Source organism: Triticum aestivum, chromosome 7B, assembly GCF_018294505.1.
Source record: "Triticum aestivum cultivar Chinese Spring chromosome 7B, IWGSC CS RefSeq v2.1, whole genome shotgun sequence".
Lineage (NCBI taxonomy): Eukaryota > Viridiplantae > Streptophyta > Magnoliopsida > Poales > Poaceae > Triticum > Triticum aestivum.
Window position 1 is genome coordinate 316804444 of NC_057813.1, and position 10698 is coordinate 316815141.

Consider the following 10698-nt stretch of genomic DNA (forward strand, 5'->3'; position numbering starts at 1 on the left):
TGCTGCTCTGTTGGCTGTTGCTGCCCGCTGCTGCCGCGGCTCTATGCTGGAGTTGCTCTTGCTGGTGCCGCTGCATAGCTGCTGCCATTGTTGCTTGCCTGCTGCTGCGTCGCGTCTTGCTACTGCTCTGCTGCTGTCCCTAGCCGCTACCGCTGCTGCTCCATGTTGCCCGCGTCGGCGCAGGCTCGCTGCTGCCCATGCACCTCGTGTGTGTGCTGGCCATGGCTGTGTGCCTATGTGTTGTGCATGTGTATGCACAACCAAGTGCTCTGCGTGTGTATGCTCAAAAAAAAAACACAGCCGTGGGCATAGCTGGTTGTGCCACTGCCACATGTGGCTGGCCGTTTAATTAATCTAATTAGGTATTAGTGGTAACTTTAGATGCTAATTAGAGTATGACATGTGGATCCCCTTGCTAATAAACCTTTTTAGCATAAATATTAGTCAATGACAGGTGGACCCAGTCAACACCTTGACCAGTCAACTGCTGAGTCAGCAGTTGACCAGGACCACCAGTCAGCCTTTGTGGCTAGTCCACAGCTGGGTGCACTTAGTATTTAATTGTTTAAATTCGAAATTAATAATGTTTCTGAAATTGCTAAAAATCATTTAATCTTTAAAAAACATATAAAATAATCCGTAGCTCGGATGAAAAAGTTTTAAACATGAAAGTTGCTCAGAACAACGAGAAGAATCCGAATAAGCTATCCGTTCGCCCGCCACACGTCTCTATCCTAGCAAACATCGAACCTTTCCCCTTTAGTTCATCTGTCTGACAGATGTCCGGAACCGGGAAAACTTCCGGGATGTTATCACCCTTCGCCGGTATTGTGTAGCACCGCATTAGAACACGTCTAACTCTGCCTGTTGTCATGTTATGCTCTTGCTTGCTATGTATTTACTGTTTTCTCTCTTCTCTTCGGTAGACCCCGTGACGGCGTCGATGCCGCTGTGATCGACTATGTTGACGACGACCCCTCCTTCTCGCCTGAGCAACCAAGCAAGCCCTCCCTTTGATCATCCCGATATCGCCCATTTCATTATCTCATGCTTGCATTAGATTTTGCTATTGTATTTGATTGCTCTTATTCTGATGCATAGCCTGCTTTTGTACCTGCTATTGTTACCTACCTGCTTATCCTAAACTGCTTAGTATAGGTTGATTAGTGATCCATCAGTGATCCCCAGTACTTGTCCTTGTTGCCCCTACTTCATCATCGACGACCCGATCAGCAAGATCGACGACCAGAGCCCGACACCTCACATCACATCACGCCCCTTTTGTTGCTCGACTCTGCAGAGCTACTATCGAGTGCCGAGGGTGATCCCTCATAACGCACTCCTGATGATAATTCTGTAGTGTAGCTATTCGGTCGTGGTCATCGAGGGTGATTTCCTCTTTCACCATTCTCGATACGGCTCTGTCGTTCAACACCTCAAGTGTGAACCTCGAGGGTGGTCCCTCTTACGTTCACCTTGATGATTACATTGAGTGGAATCCTCCGTGGGTGATTCCTCGGGTTTTCCCCTTGATGTTTGGACACACGGTTACCTTGACTTTACTTAAGACCATTGTTAAAGTCGGGTCGGCCCTGAGGAGTACCCGCGAGTTGATGTGAAAGTCAGGCGGGCCCGTAGAGCACCCGCGAGTTTTCCACGTGGCACGGCCGGGCAGTCTGGGCCCTTGCCGTAAGTCCATGAGACGGGGCAACGGGGTGACCTTATCGTGAGTCTCTGCTCGCTTCCGCGAGCCCCCAATGCACTAACAGGTTTGGGTATTTGTTCTGAGTTGGCCTCTGGCCTTTACGCACTAACCACCATGCGAGAATAGATATGGGCCTCGACGTCGCAGTATCAGCCGAAGCTTTGTCAGACGTCCAGTTCATCACCGTGGGCCTATCGGGCCAGTGCCATCTAGTATGAGGTGGTGCTCGTCCCGGCTCGTCGCACAACGACCCGGAGTGCTGCGGGCGATGGGCCTAGACCCCGGAGTGCTTAGGAGGTAGACCGGCGGGGACCTCTCTGCTGAGCCTAGGTAGGGCTGCGATGCGTTGATCTTCCGATGTCGGGCATTGACCCCAGATAGGTGTGTCCGGCCAGAGTGATCGAGCGTGTTGGGTAACGTGGTGCACCCCTGCAGGGAAGATATATATTCGAATACCGTGTCCACGATAATGGACGTTTAGACTTTTCTCTAGATCTTATATAACTAGAAATGGATACTTGAGATATGTGATGGATATGTGGCTCCGAGATTACTTTCCCACAGGGAGTCGGGGAAGGATCTCTGGGCGTTGATGTTACAACATTCTTGTTAAATATTATAAACTGCTATTCTTTACTCTTCTACATGCTGCAAGATGGTTGGAGCTGCATGAACATGCTAGTCTTCGATAGGCTAGGCTTTCCCCTCTATTCTGGCATTCTGCAGTTCAGTCCACAGATACAACCCTTCCATTTGATACCAATGCATACTTAGTATAGATCCGATGCTTGTGAGTACTTTGGATGAGTACTCACGGTTGCTTTTCTACCCCTTTTCCCCCTTCTTCCTTCTTTCCGGTTGATGCAACCAGATGGTGGATCCTTGGAGCCAGATGCCACCTCTGTCGACTACTACTACACGGAGGCCGCCGACGACTAGGAGTAGTTAGGAGGTCCCAGGCAGGAGGCCTTGCCTCTTCGATCGTTGTTGCTTTTGTGCTAGCCTTCTTAAGGCATCCTTGTTTAACTTATGTCTGTACTCAGATACTGTTGCTTCCGCTGACTCTTGTGTACCGAGCTATGTATTCGAGCCCTCGAGGCCCCTGGCTTGTAATATAAAGCTTGTATTTTTTATTTGTGTCTAGAGTTGTGTTGTGATATCTTCCCGTGAGTCCCTCATCTTGATCGTACACATTTGCGTGTATGATTAGTGTATGATTGAAGCGGGGGCGTCACAGGTATGAACCATAGAGAACTTGGAATACAGTAGGTTTAACACCAATATAAATAAAGAACGAGTTTATTACAGTACCTTATGTGGTGGTTTTGCTTTCTTTCACTAATGGAGCTTATGTGATTTCCTGTTGAGTTTTGTGTTGTGAAGTTCTCAAATTTTGGGTAAAGATTTGATGGACTATGTAATAAGGAGTGGCAAGAGCCTAAGCTTGGGATGCCCATGGCACCCCAAGATATTCAAGGATAGCCAAAAGCCTAAGTTTGGGGATGCCCCCGGAAGGCATCCCCTCTTTTGTCTTCGTTCATTGATAACTTTACTTGGAGCTACATTTTTATTCGCCACATGATATGTGTTTTGCTTGGAGCGTCGTGTATGATATTAATATTTGCTTTTTAGTTTTTCACAATCATCCTTTCTGTACACATCTTTTGGGAGAAGCCCACTTGATTGGAATTTATTAGAATACTCTCTGTGCTTCACTTAGATCTTTTGAGCTAGATAGTTTTTGCTCTAGTGCTTCACTTATATCTTTTAGAGCACGGCGGTGGCTTAATTTTGTAGAAATTATTAGTCTCTCATGCTTAACTTATATTATTTTGAGAGTCTCTTAGAACATCATGGTATTTGCTATGGTTATAAAATTGGTCCTAGAATGGTAGCCATTCAAGTTGGGTATAATAAAAACTATCATAGGAAGTGAATTGGATGCTATGATCAATTTGATACTTGATAATTGTTTTGAGATATGGAGGTAGTGATATTAAAGTCATGCTAGTTAGGTGATTATGAATTTAAAGAATGCTTGTGTTGAAGTTAGCAAGTCCCGTACCATGCACGTATGGTTAAAATTGTGTAACAAATTTGAAACATGAAGTGTCCTTGTTCAATAGCTCGTTGATTATCCTCGTCAATATGAGACTTTCTCCTTTTTTGTCTTCTCCACATAATCCCCATCATCATATTCTAGTCCACCCATAGTGTCGTGGAATTGTCACGTCAGATGTCCTCGTGAAAGGACTTAGTTGTGGAGCCATCGCAACTAGGAAGCTTGAAGGGGTTAATCGGGACAAAGGACACGAGAGGGTTTATACTAGTTCGGCCCCTTACGGTGAAGGTAAGGCCTACATCTAGTTGGGTTGGTATTGATGTTTCGATGACCAGGGAGCGAGATACACTATGCCCGGTTCTCGATGAGTTGTTTCTTGCCCTAAGCCGCCAGCAGGTCGTCCCCTTATATACACGGGTTGACGCCCTCTGGCCTACAGAGTCCCGGCCGGCTTATAATAGTGTCCGGCTCGGTGACTAGTTAAAACTACCTTATGATACAAGTCATGCCATTACGGCGGTTTACTACAACGGGCCTTAAGTCGCCTGTGGGCTTAAGCGCCCTATTGAACTGTCGTCTTCATGCTTGGTCTTGGGCTTGAGTCTTCTTTGCGTAACCCGGCCCCTCCTGGGCGGCTTACACAAATAGTTATATCCCCAACATTAGGCCCTGGATTGATTTGAACCTGTTCATGTCAATCTTAAAATACCTTTAAAGAATAAATTTTCAGTCTTCTGACTATGCAGAAGGTTTTCTTTAACCCGCCATGACATCATCTTCTGGATCCGTGTTAACCCGGCGTGACGTCATCCTCTCTTAAATTCCTTTTCTATTCCATCGTATCCTTCAACGGATCTCTGCTTTATTGACTATTCCGAAAATCGAGGCGTCGGGGCCGCTGGATAATAACTCTTATCTCCTCGTTTCCCGCGTCGTCTCAGTTATCCTCTCCCTATAAATAGGCGCGACTTAGGTCTTCCACTCTTCCCTCTTTCAGTCGTCTTCTTCCTCCTGCTTCCTCTCGAGCTCCGCCGCCGCCGCCGTCGAACCCCTCGTCTTCACCGACTCAGGCCGCTGCATCAACCTGACTCTGACCAGAAATCGACAGCGAACCTCCGCAGCTCGTCCACATCCGTGAGTTCCTCTCCTTCCCTTTCTTAGATCTGCATTGGAACTTTGTTGAGTTCGTCGGCGTTCATCACCGCCCGACGCAAACCCTCGCTAGTTTTTACCTCCAATGCCCTGTTTAGATCGTAAAAACTACGTAGAACTGCTGCGGTAATTGTTTGTGTTTATCTTGCATAGAAACAGATCTCATTTCCCTTGTTTGGAAACCCTCTTCGAGTGTATGAACTTCTCTGCCCTGTTTTTAGGTCTAGAAAATTTTCTTTTCAGAGCAATAATTTGATCCAGAATAATAGTTGTCATCTGTGAAACTTGTTTTTATCACCCGGAAAACTTCTTCTGGTAAATGCCCTTAAACACAACTGTCGAGGTGTCCGGCTTAAATAAATGACACAGAACCTTAGTTGCTCCTCATGACCTGAAGAATTTTGAACTGCTCTTGATACTTGTAGCGGCTTAAATATTGTTGCACAGTCATCCTTATATCATTAGGCCCCTCCTTAAGCCGCCACCTTGAATAATTAGGATTTTTCTCCCTGGTTAAAATTGAACCGGATCTTCTTATTTTGTCATAGGCCAAGTGTTGTCATGGCTCCTAAGGCGGCCAAGGCCCCTGTAACCTGCAACTGGGTCCCATCCATAGTTACCAAGAGTAAACTGGTTGAGTTCGTGAAATCTGGTCACCTGCCAAAAAGGGAGGTCATGTCTTATCGTGTCCCTGACCCGTCTGAAGAGAAGCCTCAACCCAAAGAAGGGGAGGTGATAGTTTTTACGGATCACATGAGCCGGGGATTTGCCCCTCCCGGATCAAAATTCTTCAGGGAAGTTTTGAATTTCTTTGACCTTAGACCTCAAGACATCGGACCCAATTCCGTGTCAAATATTTGCAATTTCCAAGTCTTCTGCGAGGTGTACCTGGGAGAGGAGCCAAGTCTGCTATTGTTCAGGAAACTTTTCTATATGAACCGGCAAAATGAACGTGCCAACGGGCCCAGTCTTGAGCTTGGCGGCATCTCGATCCAGCGACGGAGAGACTGCCTTTTTCCTTATGCTGAGCTGCCGAGTCACCCAAAATCTTGGAACGAAACGTGGTTCTACTGTCAGGACACTTCTTCGGCTGATGAGAAGCCTCTGCCCGGCTTTCGCGCCTTGCGCCTTGAGTCCAACCATCTGCTACCAGACAAACTGACGGCCGTTGAACGTCTGCCTCTCAATCCCACCATCAAGAAGATCAAAGCTCTCTTGGGAAACGGTTTAAACGGCATCGATCTCGTCCGAGTCTGGGTCACTTGGCGAGTACTTCCATTAAGCTGTCGTTCTGGCTTAATGTGTACTTATACATGCGAAAAGGATGACCCGTTACGCCATAGTCCTGATGACTTACCAGATGACGTGGTGGATGCTACGACCCAGTCGCTGCTGAAGGAGGGCACTGTGACGAGTAACGCCTTCGGCTTACTTCCCTTTTGCAAGAATAACTCGGCCCCTACAGTAAGTTATCAATCATAATAAATACTTTTTGCTACATTATACCTTTTTGGGTACTCATAATTCCTTATCCTTTTCCACAGGCCGATGATAACTTCTGGAAGGTCAAATATGACCATGAGGCTGCCAAACAAGCCAGGACAACCAAAAAAGCCGAAAGGAAAGCCGCCAAGGCGGGAACCTCAAAGAAGAAGAAACCCAGCGCCTCCGACTTACTCAAATTGGATGATAGTTCTTCGGATGATGAAGAGGTAATCTTTAAATTTTCTTAATTCCCTTGTTATTACCTGTCTGACATTCTATCCCTTCAGGAGGATACGGGGAACAGTCAAGCAGCCAATGAAGAGGTAACTATAATCTCCTCCGACTCAGAGCCTTTGCCAAAGCAAAAGATCCGAAGGGTGACCCGGAAAGTAAGATTTTCACATGCTCTTGCTTATCAAGATCCTCAATTTCTTTTGAAGCAACAACAGCTTGAGAACCGGAGGCAGACCCGGAACAACAAGGATGCGGAACTCTCCTCCGGCTTACCTGATGTAACCAGGAAGCGTCGGACTGAGGTTATCTCCGATTTACGTTCTGTTTTACCTTTAGCGGGCTTAATTCGTCATCCTCTCAATTCGTCTGACTCCAATTATCAGGATACCTCTCCTTCTTCCGGTGAATCCAGGCAGTCAAACATGCCGGCTTTCAAAACTGCTCCCGGGTAATGTAACCTTATGTACCTTGAACTTTACTTTACCCATGCTTGCGTATTCATCCTTCTGCCTTTGTTAACAGCATGCAAGTGAAACCCAGCAAGAGGGCGAAGAAAAATAAGCCGTCCCAAGACCCGATCGTGACCGAACCGGTGATTAATGCGTCTGCTCCAGACAGCTCTACCCATCAGCCGCCGCCTGATCCGGCTTCTGATATTCTAGTGCCAACCTCTGATCCGCCCGCCGAAGATACTCTCAACACAAATGACCTGGAGACTCCTAGCCCGGTCAAGACAAATGAACCGGAAGTTGAGATTTTGAGGTCTCAGTTTGTTGAACCAGGGCGGCCTACCGTCCTTGCCAAATGTACTGCCAAGGAAGAACTTGCCGAACGCCGAAAAGCCAAGCAGGACATTACTGATTATACTCACTTAAGCATTGGTGATATAGTCTCGGGCTATCTGAATCAAGTGCATAATAGCCGTGACCTGGAAATTAACATGGTAAAACAAATACAGCACAAATCTGAGGTATAACTTATACTTTTTACCTGAATCTTACATACTGTACCAGCCCCCAAGTCTACTGCTTATGAATAAATATGATGTAGACTTAGAAATCTGCTTTACTTGTTAGTTTAGCCGGTTCAAAGAGAATATATTTAACCCGGTTATAACATGATAGTTTTAAATTTGCAATACACATTAGCCCCCAAGTGTCAAGTATCTTTACTTGTAAAGTGCTTGAGTCTTAATATGTTTGACCCGGTATGAGAAGTTTAAAATTCTTCAGCATACATTAGCCCCCAAGTGCCAAGTATCTTTACTTGTAAAGTGCTTGGGACTTGAATGTTACCTTACTATAATCCTTACCATAACCTGGTGTCAATGCAGGCCACCATAAGTCAGTTTGAATCGGAGCTTGCTGTCCTGAAGAGTCGTCTGGAAACTCAGAAGGCCAACTCCAAATTTGAATTCAGTGTCTCTGAAAATGAGAAGTTGAAGAAAAAATTTGAGTCGGAAAAGAAAGTTTGGGCTGATGAGAAGGCTTCACTGGTGACTCGGGCCGAGACAGCAGAAGCATCTCTTGCAGAGGCAACAACCGAGCTGTCCGTCTTAAAACGGCAGATATCTCAAATGGTCTCAGCCATCTTCGGTAAGTTACTGTGCAAAACCTCAACATTGTAACCTTACAATGACTATTGTAATAATTACTCCCGGCTGATTGTTATGCTTGTGCACACACAGGCCCCAGGAATACCAACCTTAAGCAAAACATGCTGATCAAGCTTAAAGCAGTTTACACCTTAGTGGAACAGCTGTACTCTGGGTCACAACGTGCCTTAGCCGTTGTAGCCTTATCAAACACCCCTCCTCACCTCTTACAAGACGTCCTGAAGCATCTCGCTGTGCTACCTCAGCGAATTCAGGATTTAAGGTTGTCATCTGCAAGGGTCGGAGCCGTAGCCGCATTGAGCCGAGCAAAAGCATGGCTTCCAGAGCTAGACCCGGCTGACCTTGCTATTGTATACCCCAATCGGAAGGAGGACGGCACTGTATTTGATGATCATGACTTTATCGCCTTTGTCAAAGTCATACGTCCTGTGGCGACCCTCATTGGGAACGATACTGATCTCACTAAGTACTCTCCGGGCTATGACAGTGAGAACCGGAGAATCCCAAACATTCCATATGATGACGTCAGCCTGATCCCTCCTACTCGTAAGCATACTTTTGCCCCTGAAGTGGACCCAGCCGGTTTAATAGATGATGAAGCTGAATTTCAAGTTTTGAGCGGCATTGGCTGGGCCTCGTCAACTTTCCAGGACAAAACAGCCGACGGAGAAGCGGAGAAGGATAACCCGGAGACTTCAAGCCCACCGAAGGAGTGAATCGCCGGGTGTTTTGCAAAAAACAATGCTTCATTTATTCAGACTCGGGGAGTCTTGTAATAGGGTAGAAAAAACTTTCCAATGTTTGTCATGCCTTCACGCATGTTCCTAGCACTTAACACTTTCGTAAGCCGCCACTGCTATATATTTCTGACTTTTATTTCCTTGGCGTGTTAATTTTGCTTGCCTTATTCTGCACATAAAACAAGCAAAATTCCCTTGGCAGTTTATCGCGTCCGGGGTCACGGAAAGTATTGATAACCCGGAACTCAAACCAAAAAACATCATAAATAAATTAGTTTATGACTATACTTTGCTAAGCATAAGCATAATAGCATACCTGCAATCCTTTGATAAACTTTCCTGCTGACTTGATGCTCACCCGGTACTTAACAACCTGGTGTGACCAATATTAAACCGGAAAGACAAAAAAACATCTCATAATGTTTTCACAAGGTCTCTGGATAGTCAAAATAATTTACAGGCTTCTGATTCGAATACGATCAGTAAACCGTTCCAAAGGGGTTAAGCTAAGATTCGGATACGATCATATAGCCCCAAGTGGCTTGGCGATGCTGATCAAATGGGTATCGATAGCTATGTTCTCTTTGGTTCGAATATGACCTATGTTTGAACAGGAAGCCCCAAGTGACCATAAGATTTGTTTAATGACGCTGATTCGTATACGATCCACGTCAGACCCAAAGGGGTTAAGCTATGATTCAAATATGATCAATAAGCCCCCAAGTGGGTTTGGCAGTATGCCGACCAAGCGGGTATCGACAGCTATGTTCTCTTTGGTTCGGATACGACCTATGTTTGAACAGGAAGCCCCCAAGTGATCATGGCTAGATTCAGATATGATCATAAGCCGGTCCAAAGGGAAAGCCGGATTCAGATATGATCCGCTCCCTGTTGGTAGTGTCCACCACCTGATAAAGAAGACATAAAAACATTCTTTATGGGAAAAAAGGACAGAGGTCCTGCTTTATTGCTTTATATAATATATACATCGTCAAAAGTATATACATCCTAAGAGCCGGTGGCTTAAGTATAGTAAGGCCGAAGGTGGGCTATGTTCCACGGCCGGCGGGTCTCTTCCTCCGACTTACGTGAGTCTTTGTGCTCTCGAATATCAATGAGGTAATATGCCCCGTTGTTCAAATTCTTGCTGACCACAAAGGGTCCTTCCCAAGGCGGAGATAGCTTGTGCATGTCAGATTGATCCTGAATGAGCCGGAGCACCAAATCACCTTCCTGAAAGGTTCTGCTCTTGACCCGGCGGCTGTGATAACGGCGCAGGTCTTGCTGGTAAATCGCCGAGCGGGCCATTGCCAAGTCTCGCTCCTCATCCAACAAGTCTAGTGCCTCCGGACGAGCCTTTTCGTTGTCCGCCTCAACATAAGCCGCCACATGGGATGAGTCATGTCGGATGTCACTTGGTAGAACTGCCTCTGCTCCATAGACCATGAAAAAAGGTGTATAACCCGTAGACCTGTTAGGCGTAGTGTTGATGCTCCATAGTACAGAGGGTAACTCCTCCACCCAGCAACCCGGTGTCCGTTTTAAGGGGACTAAGAGCCGGGGTTTAATACCCTTCAGTATCTCTTGATTAGCTCTTTCTGCTTGACCATTGGATTGAGGATGAGCAACGGCCGAAACATCAAGCCGGATATGTTCTCGCTGACAGAACTCTTCCATGGCTCCCTTGGAAAGGTTAGTACCATTA